Here is a 16,509-nt window from a genome sequence, read left to right on the forward strand (position 1 = left end):
TAGAATTGTGTTCAGTGTTTTTCTCAATACCCATTCATGAATATTCAGAAATATATTTGCCTTCACCTGGAAAGGTTCCCAATGGACGTGGTATTGTTTGTCCTATAAAATGGAGATTTGAACCCCAGACTTCAATCTCCAGAAGTCCTTGGTGTTTCCCAGAATTCTCTATACTCTCACCTGGGTGAGATCACAATTAGTATTTAACTGACTCTCTGCCTCCCACACGGCTCTTCTCTCTGCTCTTCCATTGCAATGATGTAGTAAGTAAGCTAAGTGCTGGGGTTTTGAATAGGCTAACCAGCCCTAGGCATGTGGTTTTCTTATTTTGTATTTCTTTATTCCTTGATTTCTAATAATCTTTAATAAACCTCATAAAATATAATATTTCTATTACTAGAGACTAATTTAAATTTTACAGTCCCAAGGACATATGGAAAGTCCCACTATATTTTGTAGATTTTAATGCAAGATTTAGAAAGTATTAAGTTTAAGGAGAGCCATTTGATACACTTTGTAGATGATTTGCTCTTGGCCTCACCAAATGTCACAGCAAGCCAAGAAGATAGCAAACATCTTCTTTTGGAACTATATAAGAGAGGCCACAAGATCTCAAAGGCAAAAGTTCAGTGGTGTCTCTCCAATGTGGAATATTTAGGGTTGATTTTAATTGCTGGTGCCTGCTTCATTTCCCCTAAGGGCATCAAAGATATTAAAAAATTAAGTGTTCCCTCCACTAAGAAACAGTTGAGAGAAATTCCAGGAGCAACAGGGTTTTGTAGACAGTGGATTCCTTGCTATGAGGAAATCAATAAACTCCTTATAGCACTGACAAAAAAATTGGTCACTGAACCACTTAGGTTAGAGGTGGAACACCTGTCTACTCTTTCTAAATTAAAACAGACTATCCTGTCTGCCCCTGCTCTAAGCATCCCAGATTACAAAAAGTCATTTACTTTATATGTACATGAACCAGAGAGGGATAGCTTCAGGTGTTTTAATTCAAACTTTAAGACCTGTCCAATGTCCAGTTGCTTATTACTCAGCCCAGCTGGACCCAGTAGCTTCAGGAGCACCATCATGTCTTATAGACATAACTGCAACAGCTTTATTAGTAACTAAATCTGCTGATTTAGTATTGGGATGCCTGTTAACAATAATGTATACACAAGAAATCGAAACATTGTTTCTAAGGCATAGAACACAGGTATTTTCCAACCAAAGACTCGCAAGATATGAAGTAACCTTGTTAGGCAATGAAAATATCGCCTTAAAACACTTCCCAACACTTATCCCTACCACCTTGCTTCCATATTTACCAGTTACAGGAGAATCATTACATAATTTTGAATCTTTAGTGACAATGACTGAAAAATCTCAAGATAATCTCCTGGACATTCCTTTAGACAACCCAGATCTAGTGTTATTCACTAATGGTTCTTCTTTCATATGGCATATGCTACACTGGAGCTGCTGTAGTCTGTGAATTTCAAAACTACTCCACCCTATTCAGACCATTCTTTAGAAGATCAGATTTAGCTATTTCCTGATCAATAACAATAGAGATACTTGGAATAACAGAATGAGGTCTTGGAAACTACATTCTCCACCCTAATCAGTGTAACAAGATTAGGAAGGGCTGCAGCTAACTCCAGATTTAATTATTTGAGAATATGGCCTTCAACAGACATGCGCAAAAAAAGGACAGACGTCTGGGCAGTCCTAGGTCAAGCTAGAGCCACCATTGGCACATGTGAGATGCAGGAAGTGAGGTAGAGAACAGCCTCTGGAATTCTCAGGACTTCCTGTGAAGAGGGCTGTAACAGTTAAAATTTAGGGGAGACTGAGGCAGGTAGAAATTAGTTTTTCTCTACAAGGAGTATTATATTTTTAGAGGTTTATTAAAGGTTGAGAATTTAAGAATATATAAGTAAGAAAAGGCACATGCCAGGTGGGCCCTAAATCCCACCCAAAATTTCACTCACATCATGAGACCCATCTGTTTGCCAGCGGAGACAGGAAGTAAAGAGACCCCGCCTATGGGGAAGACCCTTTAAATAAAATCTTGCTCTTGTCCCAGGTGAGAATTCAATGAGATTAGAGGGCATTCTGGGAGCTAACAAGGACTCCTGGGGAATGGAGTCCAGAGTTCAAATCTCAATTTTACATTCCCCTCGTTTGATCCTTTGGGAAGAAGTCCTTCACCAAAGGATCATAAAAACATAACCAATTTAAGATTACAATAATTTGAGGATAAGAGAAAAAAAGAACAAAACCAATAATTTCTGGACGCATTGACTGGATTTCAGTTAGGGGGCAGTCCCCTTTGGCATGAAAGTATACATACAAATAAATGTTCAATCAACCACACCCAAAGTTCAATTTTGTGCAACTTGTGGTCTGGAGGCTTCTTCATGGTGGCTTCTCCAACAGTTTAGTTCTGGATTCAGAGAGGTAGCATCTTCTTTACCTAAAATTCTTCTCAAAAGGAATTTAAACTTTGCAATTTAAATAATGATATTTTGTACATTCCCCCCGTTAAGAGGGTGATTGAAAATAAAAAGGATCACTTAGGGATGCATGGCTGAGGTATGAGGTATATGAATCAATTGGTAAGAGATATTAAAAAGATATCAGAAAAATTCAAATAAAAAAAGAAAAAACTCTGGATGAAATATATAGACTATCAAAGTCTTAGGTGTAAAAATTCCAAGTGAAAAGAAAAATAAATCTATAACAGGTCCTTCAATCAGGGCCCAATCAAAATGATCTAAGCAATGATTCATTTACCCAGTCAGTAGCCAGGACTACAGAAAGTTGCCACACAATGAGAGGCAGAAAAAAAAGGGACCAGATTACAGAAGCCAAGTAGGAGCCAAGTTTGGGGATACTCGTCTGTGAGTATCTTCAGAGTGAGTGTGGACACAAGGAAGGCCTATGTCTTAACATAAGTCAAGTGTCACAACCCCAAGTCTCACACTAGGTTCAAAACCTTTGTATTGGCCTAGAAGTGCATCAATCCATCCTGGATTGACTTTTCTTTGGTTCTGTGCAATGGCTCTTTTGTGTATATCTTGTCCAGGAATCAGACAGGATCATTAAGCAAAATCCCATAATTTATTTAAATAATTAGTGGCATCATTTTTATAGTCTCTAGCTTTTTAGGGCATGCATTAGCAAATGTATTTCAAACTTGTAGTACTGAAAAATCAAAAAGTTAAAGAAAATCTTAATACTGGTGACATGTGCTTCAATTATAAAAAAGGAGAGAGAAAAATAAAAAAACAAATAGTATATTGCACATGCAAGAAAAATATAATAATAAAAGAGCTTTAAAATTCAAAAAATGTAGCTTATAATTATTGACACACTGTGTCAGCTAAGAAAATAAAGATTACAAGACTTTCTCACCAAAAATGAGATCCATTTTCTCTTAATATCTGGCCATGATCACTGTGAGTAGAAGGCAAATGAATTGAACAGTAACAATTTTTTTCATTTTTTAAAAATACAGTAGTACAAATATGTAGTTATCAAAATCCCCCAAATTCTCAATAGCCCAATTAATTACAATAGCAAACAAATACACTATCATATTTCACATAAGTTGCTGTATGGCATTTTAAAAGCCTATGAATTGATGGATATTTGTCACAATTTTTACAATCAGCAAATCTTTCGACCTTGGTTTATAAACATATTTTTAAAAACAAAGTAAAACTCATCTTGGGTTAAGAACATAATCAAGAAATCTATATATCATTCTGGTGCAAGTAAAGTAATGAGCTGAAGAGCATAAATAAAGGGGTGCTCCTTTATCTTGGAGGCTTTTTAGGGGTACAAATGCCCTGAGATTAACTGCCCAACTTCCATTCACATATTTAGAAATATGGGAAGGTTGGGGGTTATAAAATGTATTTCACTTCAGCTACTAGAATGGACCTTACCTCATGGTAGGGGCAGGCAAAAATAACCAGAGATTGTTAAAAAAAATTCCAAAAATCATATTTAAAAAACCCTTAAAATCATTTGAGATATTTAGCACATTAAATTTTCCAAAGGTTGTTATACAATTATAACCAGTCCTGAAGTCCATCCATCCTCTATGTGAGAATTTACAAAGTCAATATAGAAAGGCTGTTTTTTTTTTTCATATGGGCTTAATTACAATAATATTTCTTCAGCACGGTTATAGGGGAAAACAACAGAATTTCAAAACTCGATACATTCAAAATAAATTTAATCAACCATCAGTGTAACAGAATATTGAATCCAGTAATATATGAACTTAAAATCACAATTAAACCTTAAACAAAAAATGCAATAGAATACAGAGATTTTTATAAACCATTGGAGTCTGAAATGCCTTAAAATCATAACCTCCAGTCTTTAAAGTTCCTTAGGTGTGTGTTTTTGTTTTTGTTTTTGTTTTCTTTTAATTAATTATCCATTTAAATGTCTATTGTCCGAAGGTAGAGTAATAAGGGCTAGGCAATGGGGTTTAAGGGACCCATCCAGCGCCCCACAGCTGGGGAGTATCTGAGGCCAGATTTTAACCCAGAACCACATGTCTTTAGGCCTGGCTCTCAGTTTGCTGAGCCACCCATTTGCCTCCCTGTGAATTTTAAAAGTCTCCATCTTGGTCTAGCATCCAAAAATTGTGCACACCCACACTACACGGGCATGTGCTAGTCAATGACAAATCAGAAATAACTAACTGCCCACCTGGGCTGTCCTAAGCCAAGCTAGAGCCAACCATTGGCATTTGTGAGACACAGGAAGTGAGGTAGGGAACAGCCTCTGGGATTCGCTCACTTCCTGTGGAGAGGGCGAGAGGGGAGTGGGTGTTAGGAGCTTGGACAGGGAGGACGCCCGCAGACAGCTTTCCTTCAGAGCGGTCACGTGAGTTAAGGACTGATTCTTTCCACCTGGGCCCTTTGGGCCTAAAACTCTCTCTGCCTTGGTCAGAGGTTGAGTAGCCCTTTCCTTTCCCTTTTCTCTTCTCTCCTTCTCTCCCTCTCCTTTCCCTACTCCCAGTGTGATTAAACCTCCATAAACTTCATTCTGACTTGAGTGTTTCATTTTAGGAATTTCATAAGTAAATTACTTGGCGGCCATTGTTCAATATTACATAAATTCTGTAGCCACATTTTTAACCATTACAGTGCTCATAACCTCTCCCAGAAGCCTAAAATTTCTACCATTACATCCCCAAAGTTGAATCTTTGGGCTGAATCTTTCTTCTGGCATGAAGGTGAAATCAATGAAATTACCAGAACAGTCAAAAGGTATCCTTTTAAATAGCCCATTGCTTTTTAAGTTTCTGTTTGAAAAGTCTGTTTCTTCTCTCTCCCCTGCTATGAACCTCCTGTGGTCAATACCCCCATCCACGTGGAGGCTTAGCCTAAGGGAAAATTACCCGTTCTCCTTTCCCTCTCATCTCTCCCCTCCGTCCATGTGGCCAATACTGTCACCAGCTGGTCACAATGAGTCCTGAGCGATCTGCTCCAAGAATCTGGGTGATGAGCCGGCTGGGGTCACACTCATGGGTCTGGGACTGGGGTGATGAGCCGACTGGGTCAGAGGCCAGATGGGTGAGAGACAGACCTCCTGGGTGGGCAGGGCTGGGAGCTAGAGCGCAGATAAGCAGGGCCAGGAACTCTGGCACCAGGTGAGAGGCCAGGAGCAGAAGCAGGAGCCGGAGAGGGCCACAGGCAGGAGCTGATCAAGATGGTTTTCTAAAAAGCATCTTGGAGAAACGTGGCTTAAAAAAAATCATTATCACTTCCGGTTAAGATGGCGGCTTAGAGAAAGCTAAAGCTCAGATCTCCGGAAAACCCTTCCCGACCGATCTCAAACTATAAGCTCCTAAGGCGCCGAAATTCAAAACGATCAACAGCACAGACCCTGGGAACCCTCCTCCTGGACCTGGACCTGGTTCAAAAGGTACGGCTCCCCTCAAAAGCCAGAACCCGAGATCACTCGAACCTCAGGGGTAGGAGCGCAGAGTCCAAGGCTCCCGGAAGCCGCAGCCCGGCCAGGCTCAGAGAGCAGAACCCTCAGGGCCTTCTACCCGAGTCCCAGTGAAAGTTACTGCCTGGGGCTTCCTCTGCAGAGAGCAGGTCGAAACAACAGCAACCCTCAGGGCGGGCAAGACAGCCTCACGGGCTGGATCCTGCTATCCAAGTCTCAGTGAAAGTCCTTGCCCTCGGAGCTTGGGAAAGCTGCAGCCCATCCCCCCCGCAGGCCGACGAAACAGCCTCACGGCCAGCGATTCTGAAGGCAACTTCCGGAAAGCGAGCCGGGGGGAGAGTGTGGCCTCGTGGTCCGACCCTTCCATTCCAGTTCCAGTGAGGCATATTCAGTTTAACCCAGGGAAAGCTCATAGAACCATCTGCCCAGGACTAAAGCCTCTGATCACCAGACAGAGATAAGAAAAGCTAATCCTCCACATTCAGAGATGACAAACTCCACAGAAGCACAGAAGCCCCAAAATACCAAGAAAAATAAGAAGAAAGGGGCGACTTTGGACACATTCTATGGAGCCAAAATACAAAATACAGAGTAGATAGAAGAAGATATACAAGAAAATTCTCCAAAATCTTCCAAAGGAAATAGAAACTCTCCACAAACCCATGAAGAATTTGAATCAGAAATGACGAAAAAGATGGAAGCCCTCTGGGAGGAAAAGTGGGAAATAATGCAAAAGAAATTCATGCATCTACAAAACCAGTTTGACCAAACTGTAAAAGAAAACCAGGCTTTAAAGCAAGAACTAATAAAGCAAAGCCAAAACACCAAGAAATTAGAAGAGAACATAAAATATCTCACCGACAAGATGATAGATCTGGAAAATAGAGGGAGAAGAGAAAATTTAAGAATAATTGGACTCCCAGAAAAGCCAGAAATAAACACCAAACTGGACATGGTGATACAAGATATAATCAAAGAAAATTGCCCAGAGATTCTAGAACAAGGGGGCAATACAGCCACTGACAGAGCTCACAGAATACCTTCTACACTAAACCCCCAAAAGACAACTCCCAGGAATGTAATTGCCAAATTCCAAAGCTCTCAAACAAAAGAAAAAATCCTACAGGAAGCCAGAAAAAGACAATTTAGATATAAAGGAATACCAATCAGGGTCACACAAGACCTTGCAAGTTCTACTCTGAATGATCGTAAGGCATGGAACATGATCTTCAGAAAGGCAAGAGAGCTGGGTCTCCAACCAAGAATCAGCTACCCAGCAAAACCGACTATATACTTCCAAGGGAAAGTATGGGCATTCAACAAAATAGAAGACTTCCAACTTTTTGCAAAGAAAAGACCAGAGCTCTGTGGAAAGTTTGATACCGAAAATCAAAGAGCAAGGAATACCTGAAAAGGTAAATATTAAGGAAAGGGGAAAAATGTTATCTTCTTTTACTCAAACTCTCTTCTATAAGGACTACATTTATATCAACCTATGTATACTAATATGTGGGGAAAATGTAATGTATAAATAGGGGGTAAAGAAAGACCAAATAGAATAATGGTTCTCACACAAAGATTCACATGGGAAGGGGAGGGGAAGAAAACTCCTATAAGAAGGAGAGGAAGAGAGGGGGGGGGGTTTACTTAAACCTCAATCTCAGGGAAATCAACTCTGAGAGGGAAAAACATCCAGATCCATTGGGATCTTGAATTCTATCTTACCCAACAAGGGTAAGGAGAAGGGAAAACCAAGGGGGGGGAAGGGGAGAGGGAGAACAAAAAGGGAGGGAAAGAGAGGGGGGGAGGGGGAGGGAAGAAAAAGGGAGGGACTAAAAAGGGAAACATCAAGGGAGGGGACAAGGGGCACTGATTCAAAGTAAATCACTGGACTAAAAGGTAGAGCCGAAGAAGAAAAGGTTAGAATTAGGGAAGGCAATCAAAATGCCAGGGAGTCCACAAATGACAATCATAACTTTGAACGTGAATGGGATGAACTCACCCATAAAACGTAGACGAATAGCAGAATGGATTAGAATCCAAAACCCTACCATATGTTGTCTTCAAGAAACACACATGAGGCGGGTTGACACCCACAAGGTCAGAATTAAAGGATGGAGTAAGACCTTCTGGGCCTCAACTGATAGAAAGAAGGCACGAGTGGTAATCATGATATCTGATAAAGCCAATGCAAAAATAGACCTGATCAAAAGGGATAGGGAAGGTAATTATATTTTGTTAAAAGGGACTCTAGACAATTAGGAAATATCATTAATCAACATGTATGCACCAAATAATATAGCACCCAAATTTCTAATGGAGAAACTAGGTGAATTGAAGGAAGAAATAGACAATAAAACCATACTAGTGGGAGACTTAAACCAACCATTATCAAATTTAGATAAATCAAATCAAAAAATAAATAAGAAAGAGGTAAAAGAAGTGAATGAAATCTTAGAAAAATTAGAATTAATAGACATATGGAGAAAAATAAATAGGGATAAAAAGGAATACACCTTCTTCTCAGCACCACATGGCACATTCACAAAAATTGACCATACATTAGGTCACAGAAACATAGCACACAAATGCAAAAAAGCAGAAATAATGAATGCAGCCTTCTCAGATCACAAGGCAATAAAAATAATGATTAGTAATGGTACATGGAAAACCAAATCTAAAACCAATTGGAAATTAAACAATATGATACTCCAAAACCGTTTAGTTAAAGAAGAAATCATAGAAATAATTAATAATTTCTTTGAGGAAAATGACAATGGCGAAACATCCTTTCAAACCTTTTGGGATGCAGCCAAAGCGGTAATCAGAGGCAAATTCATATCCCTGAAAGCTTATATTAACAAACAAGGGAGAGCAGAGATCAATCAATTGGAAATGCAATTGAAAAAACTCGAAAGCGATCAAATTAAAAACCCCCAGCAGAAAACCAAATTAGAAATCCTAAAAATTAAGGGAGAAATTAATAAAATCGAAAGTGATAGAACTATTGATTTAATAAATAAGACAAGAAGCTGGTACTTTGAAAAAACAAACAAAATAGACAAAGTACTGGTCAATCTAATTAAAAAAAGGAAGGAAGAAAAGCAAATTCACAGCATTAAAGATGAAAAGGGGGACAGCACCTCCAATGAGGAGGAAATTAAGGCAATCATTAGAAATTACTTTGCCCAATTATATGGCAACAAATACACCAATTTAGGAGAAATGGATGAATATATACAAAAATACAAACTGCCTAGACTAACAGAAGAGGAAATAGAATTCTTAAATAATCCCATATCAGAAATTGAAATCCATCAAGCCATCAAAGAACTTCCTAAGAAAAAATCCCCAGGGCCTGATGGATTCACCTGTGAATTCTATCAAACATTCAGAGAACAGTTAACCCCAATACTATACAAACTATTTGACATAATAAGCAAAGAGGGAGTTCTACCAAACTCCTTTTACGACACAAACATGGTACTGATTCCAAAACCAGGCAGGTCAAAAACAGAGAAAGAAAACTATAGGCCAATCTCCCTAATGAATATAGATGCAAAAATCTTAAATAGGATACTAGCAAAAAGACTCCAGCAAGTGATCAGAAGGATCATTCACCATGATCAAGTAGGATTCATACCAGGGATGCAGGGCTGGTTCAACATTAGGAAAACCATCCACATAATTGACCACATCAACAAGCAAACTAGCAAGAACCACATGATTATCTCAATAGATGCAGAAAAAGCCTTTGATAAAATACAACACCCATTCCTATTAAAAACACTAGAAAGCATAGGAATAGAAGGGTCATTCCTAAAAATAATAAACAGTATATATCTAAAACCAACAGCTAATATCATCTGCAATGGGGATAAACTAGATGCATTCCCAATAAGATCAGGAGTGAAACAAGGATGCCCATTATCACCCCTACTATTTGACATTGTACTAGAAACACTAGCAGTAGCAATTAGAGAAGACAAAGAAATTGAAGGCATCAAAATAGGCAAGGAGGAGACCAAGTTATCACTCTTTGCGGATGACATGATGGTCTACTTAAAGAATCCTAGAGATTCAACCAAAAAGCTAATTGAAATAATCAACAACTTTAGCAAAGTTGCAGGATACAAAATAAACCCACATGAATCATCAGCTTTTCTATATATCTCCAACACAGCCCAGCAGCAAGAACTAGAAAGAGAAATCCCATTCAAAATCACCTTAGACAAAATAAAATACCTAGGAATCTATCTCCCAAGACAAACACAGGAACTATATGAACACAACTACAAAACACTCGCCACACAACTAAAACTAGACCTGAACAAATGGAAAAACATTAACTGCTCATGGATAGGACGAGCCAATATAATAAAAATGACCATCCTACCCAAACTTATTTATCTATTTAGTGCCATACCCATTGAACTACCAAAATACTTCTTCACTGATTTAGAAAAAACCATAACAAAGTTCATTTGGAAGAACAAAAGATCAAGGATATCCAGGGAAATAATGAAAAAAAACACATACGATGGGGGCCTTGCAGTCTCTGACCTAAAACTATATTACAAAGGAGCAGTCATCAAAACAATTTGGTACTGGCTAAGAAACAGAAAGGAAGATCAGTGGAATAGACTGGGGGAAAGCGACCTCAGCAAGACAGTATACGATAAACCCAAAGATCCCAGCTTTTGGGACAAAAATCCACTATTCGATAAAAACTGCTGGGAAAATTGGAAGACAGTGTGGGAGAGACTAGGAATAGATCAACACCTCACACCCTACACCAAGATAAATTCAAAATGGGTGAGTGACTTAAACATAAAGAAGGAAACCATAAGTAAATTGGGTAAACACAGAATAGTATACATGTCAGACCTTTGGGAGGGGAAAGGCTTTAAAACCAAGCAAGATATAGAAAGAATCACAAAATGTAAAATAAATAATTTTGACTACATCAAACTAAAAAGCTTTTGTACAAACAAAACCAATATAACTAAAATCAGAAGGGAAACAACAAATTGGGAAAAAATCTTCATAGAAACCTCTGACAAAGGTTTAATTACTCATATTTATAATGAGCTAAATCAATTGTACAAAAATCAAGCCATTCTCCAATTGATAAATGGGCAAGGGACATGGATAGGCAGTTCTCAGATAAAGAAATCAAAACTATTAACAAGCACATGAAGAAGTGCTCTACATCTCTTATAATCAGAGAGATGCAAATCAAAACAACTCTGAGGTATCACCTCACACCTAGCAGATTGGCTAATATTACAGCAAAGGAAAGTAATGAATGCTGGAGGGGATGTGGCAAAGTAGGGACATTAATTCATTGCTGGTGGAGTTGTGAATTGATCCAACCATTCTGGAGGGCAATTTGGAACTATGCCCAAAGGGCGACAAAAGAATATCTACCCTTTGACCCAGCCATAGCACTGCTGGGTCTGTACCCCAAAGAGATAATGGACAAAAAGACTTGTACAAAAATATTCATAGCTGCGCTCTTTGTGGTGGCCCCAAACTGGAAAACGAGGGGATGCCCATCAATTGGGGAATGGCTGAACAAACTGTGGTATATGTTGGTGATGGAGTACTATTGTGCTAAAAGGAATAATAAAGTGGAGAAGTTCCATGGAGACTGGAACAACCTCCAGGAAGTGATGCAGAGCGAGAGGAGCAGAACCAGGAGAACATTGTACACAGAGACTAGTACACTGTGGTATAATCGAACGTAATGGACTTCTCCATTAGTGGCGGTGTAATGTCCCTGAACAACTTGCAGGGATCCAGGAGAAAAAAACACCATTCATAAGCAAAGGATAAACTATGGGAGTGGAAACACCGAGGAAAAGCAACTGCCTGAATACAGAGGTTGAGGGGACATGACAGAGGACAGACTCTAAATGAACACTCTAGTGCAAATACTATCAACAAAGCAATGGGTTCAAATCAAGAAAACATCTAATGCCCAGTGGATTTAAGTGTCGGCTATGGGGGGTGGGGGGGAGGAAAAGAAAATGATCTTTAACGAATAATGCTTGGAAATGATCAAATAAAATATATTAAAAAAAATCATTATCTAGGATAAAAAATTTGAGAAGTTCTCATCCAATCTAGTGGTCGCCAAACACTGTAACAGTTAAAATTTAGGGGAGACTGAGGCAGGTAGAAATTAGTTTCTCTCTGCAATGAGTATTATATTTTTTAAACCTTAAAATTCCTTAAACTTATAAATGTTGGAAATTTCACCATTGGGAAATTTTATACTTGGAAAATTTCTTACTGATAGTCTATTGGAATGTGAACCCCATTGGCATGGGAGGTTCCTCCTCCTCCCTTCTTAAGATTATTTTAGGACAGAAACCTTTTGCTGAACAATGGAAAGGACTTTGACCTATGCTTAAGCATAGAACAGGAATTTCTTTGAGTCATGATTGATTTTAGAATTGATACAATGGAGATACTTGGAATCAATCTCCACCCTACTCAGTCCTAACAGGATTGAGGAAGGGCTGCAGCATAGATCAAAATTCAATTATTCCAATCTCTACCCTACTCAGGTTAACAGGATTTAGGAAGGGCTGTAGCAAAGGATCAAAGATTTAATTATTTGAAAATATGACCTTCAACAGACATGTGCAAAGCCAGAGACCTCTGGGCGGTCCTGGGTTAAGCTAGAGCCTCCATTGGCACAGGGAAATTGATGGACAGTGATTGGTAGATGTGAGAACTGAGGGGAGGGAACTTGGATGGTTTCCTTAAAAATAGAGGGGTCTGAAGACTCAGGGTGGTGGTTGAGGAGTTTGGCTGAGTGGTTGGAGTGTGCTCTGAGAAGCTTGCTCTGAAGGAAGCTGAAGGTGGGGGCCTCTGAGACTGTTTCTCCATTTTGGTCACGTGAGTAATAGGGACTGATCTCTTTTCTTTGCCCCAGCTATCTAAGGGCTTGGGCCTTTTGGCCCAGCCTAAACAAAAGGGGTATTTAAGCCCTATTCACTTCTCTCCCCTTTCTCTATCTCCCTCTCTCTCTACCTCTAATTCCTTACTTCCTCCTGTCTGTAATTAAACTTTAAAAAAAAGGTTGATGGCTGTCTTGAGTTTTCATTTAGGAATTACATAGCTGAATTCCTTGGCGACCTTAAATTAATATATATCAGTCTTTTAAAGTGATTTCCTTGTCACAATTTTTAGAAGTTTATTAAAGGTTGAGAATTTAAGAATATACAAGTAAGAAAAGGCACCTGCCAGGTGGGCCATAAGTCCCACCCAAAATTTCACTCACATCATGAGGCCCGTCTGTTTGCCAGTGGAGACAGGAAGTAAAGAGACCCCGCCTATGGGGAAGACCCTTTAAATAAAATCTTGCTCTTGTCCCAGGTGAGAATTCAATGAGATTAGAGGGCATTCTGGGAGCTAGCAAGGACTCCTGGGGAATGGAGTCCAGAGTTCAAATCTCAATTTTACAGGGCTAGAGTCAGTTTTGAGGCTGGTGCTTGGAGTTGGAGGAGTCCCGTGGACTGCTTTCCTTCTGATTGGTCATATGAGTGATAAGGACTGATCCTCTTTCTCTGCCTTGGCTATCCAAGGCCTTAACTCCCTCTTTGGCTCAGCTTGAGTCAGAGTGGGACCTGAGTTAAACCTCTTTCCTTCTCTCCTTTTCCCTTCTCTCTGTCTCTCTGTCTCTGTCTCTCTGTCTCTGTCTCTGTCTCTGTCTCTCTCTCTGTTGCATTGTCTTTATTTACCTTCCTATGCTTGGACTGGAGAAAATACCATTATAAAAGTCTATAAACTAGCTGGACAAAACCTGTATTAGTAACCTTTGGAGAAGTTGATGTTCTTTTTGTTATTTTTATGGAATTTTGATACTTCTTTGAATGTGCATTACCTGTTATACTACTGTTTTGAAAAGCTGTTATTTGGTGAAAATCATGTGCACACACACTGTGGAATATGTCCAAGTTAAAAAGGAAATTAATTTCATTTTTGGGTGAGAAACCTTTGTATTCTGCATCTACTTGGCTAATACAGTGTGTCACTGATTGTGAACTATATATTTTTTGCTTAAAATTTTTTTATTATTGTTTTTTCTTTGCATGTGTAATAGAATATTTGAATTTTTTCTCTCATTTTTTGTACTTGAAGCATAAGTTACCAGTATTAATGTCTTTTTTTTTTTGCTTTTGCACTAGGGCAAGTTTAGAATGTCCATTAGCCCTTAATGTCAATAGATAACCCAAAGCTTTAGACTCTGAAAATCTGCCACTGATTATTAAATATTATGGGACTTTGATTAATGATTGTATCTGATTCCAGGAGAAGGGATTACAAAAGAGCGACTGCACAGTGCCAAGGAGCATAATTAACCTACACAATGCCAAGAAGTACAAGGTCAAGGAGACCAACCAATCCCAGTGGTATTGATGAGATTCTGCACTAAGAAAGGGGACTTGGATTTATTTGGGGGTTCAAGGAAGTGGCTGTTTGCAAAGTCAGACTCAGGATTCCCTTGTGCCAGATCTAGACTTCTACTAAGTACCTCAGTTTGGCTGCCATTTTGGCTCCCCTATCCCGGAGAGCAAAGGTAAAGTCAGAACAGGGAATGATATTTCCCTTTTTGCTACAAAATCTAGTCCCTTTTCTTTCTTTTATGAGGTGGCAATTTTCTGTAGTCCTGGCTACCGATTGGGTAAGTGTGAAATTGCTACTACAAGCTTGTGGGACATAAATCACTTTAATCAGACCCTGGTTCAAGGACCTGATATGGGTTTATTTTTTCCTTACTTAGAATTTTTACATATGAGACTTTGATATTTTGTTTCATCCAGAAGTTATTTTTTCTTTTCTTTTTTTTTATTTGGGTTTTTTGATATTTTTAATTTTCTTTTAACAATTGATTCATATACCTCACAACTCAGCCATGTATCCCTGGGTGATCCATATGTTGGTCAACCTCCTCCTTGGGGGGGGGGATTTATTTTTGTCATAAAATTCTAGATTTATAAAAATTTTTCTTTTTTGAGAGTAATTTTAGGATAAGAAACTTGCTACTTCCCTGAATCAAGGAAGTGAACTGTTTGGAGAAGGTGCCATAAAGAAGTATGCAGAAACCACACACTGCACCAAAAGATCCAGAGGGAACTTTGGGAGATATAGTGAAATTGAACTGTAGGGAGTTAAATGTATTTATTTTGAATGTATACTCTTATACCAAAGGAGACTGCCCACTAGTTGACGTTTTGTCAATGTGCCTAGCAATCATTGCTTTTGTTCTCTTTCTCTTTTATTTCCCTCTTATACCCAAATAATTGAGATTTCCCCTTAGAAAGTACAATATTTTATGTACCTCTAGTTAAAGATCTTTAGAGATATAAGTTGGTTATGTACACTGACTGATTCCATGGGGAAACAAGGCATGTAAATCTGGTAGATTTCTACATGTTTGTTTTCCCATGGAATCACAGGGAGATTGTAGAATTAGAATCTGCTTCCCAGAACTCTAAATCCCAGCATCCCACTTTCGTTCTCATGTTATATCCTATATAATTGAAAATCTGTTACCCTAAAAAAAGAACTACATTTCCCTGTCATTATATACTTCCTGTAGACAGGGGATATTAGGTAGTGACATGGAGGGTCCTGGCCTCTTTGACTTGAAGACAGAAAACATGGTGGTAGTAAGCAAGGGTTTGAACTAGCTGATTAGCTATGGCCACATGGTTTTTATCTTGAATTCCTTTTTATTCCTTTATTTCTAATGATCATTAATAAATCTTTTAAAATATAATATTTTTATATTTGAGATTTATTTTAAGTTTTAAATTAATGGCAACCATTAGTCAGATGACTTCATTTTTAAGCCACGTTTCTCTATTATAATCGCCCACCCCACCCACCCACCCTCGCAAACTCTGAGAGAGAACTCCAAACTCCTTTCAGAGCTGCTGCTTTACTTCTGCTATCCCCACCTTTTGACTGGTTGCCCTCCCTACTGGCCTGGCTGTTTTAATTTGAGGGACTTAGCCAGAGATTCTTTGCTGCTGCCTTTGGCATTGCTGTTCCTGATTCTATTTGCTCCAGTTGCTAAATCCCAGTGGCCTGCTCCTACTTCTACTCCTGTTGCCAATCCAGCCTCCTGGATTTCTACAAAAGGAATCTGAATAGATAGAGAAAGGAATTTTAAAGAGACTAAAGGTGAAAATTTTTGAACCTTTTCTGACTCCATTGTTTTATGAAAGTCTCTGTATTTTATTGTATTGTGCTACTTCTTTTGTTTATGACTTAATTTGGTTGGTTTTAAGTTCATATATTAATCTGATCAATACTATTCTGTTACACTGAATCATTTTAATCTACTGTATTTTAACTATTAGATATATTCTATTACCTTTCCCCCATAACTATACTGAACAAAATAATATTGTAAAAGTCTCCAGACAGCCCTTTTTCCCATTTTGACTTTGTTAAGTATTGCATAGATGATGGATAGTCTTAATCTGACTAACAACCTTTGAAAAATTTAATGAG

This window comes from Monodelphis domestica, chromosome 2, assembly GCF_027887165.1.
Source record: "Monodelphis domestica isolate mMonDom1 chromosome 2, mMonDom1.pri, whole genome shotgun sequence".
Lineage (NCBI taxonomy): Eukaryota > Metazoa > Chordata > Mammalia > Didelphimorphia > Didelphidae > Monodelphis > Monodelphis domestica.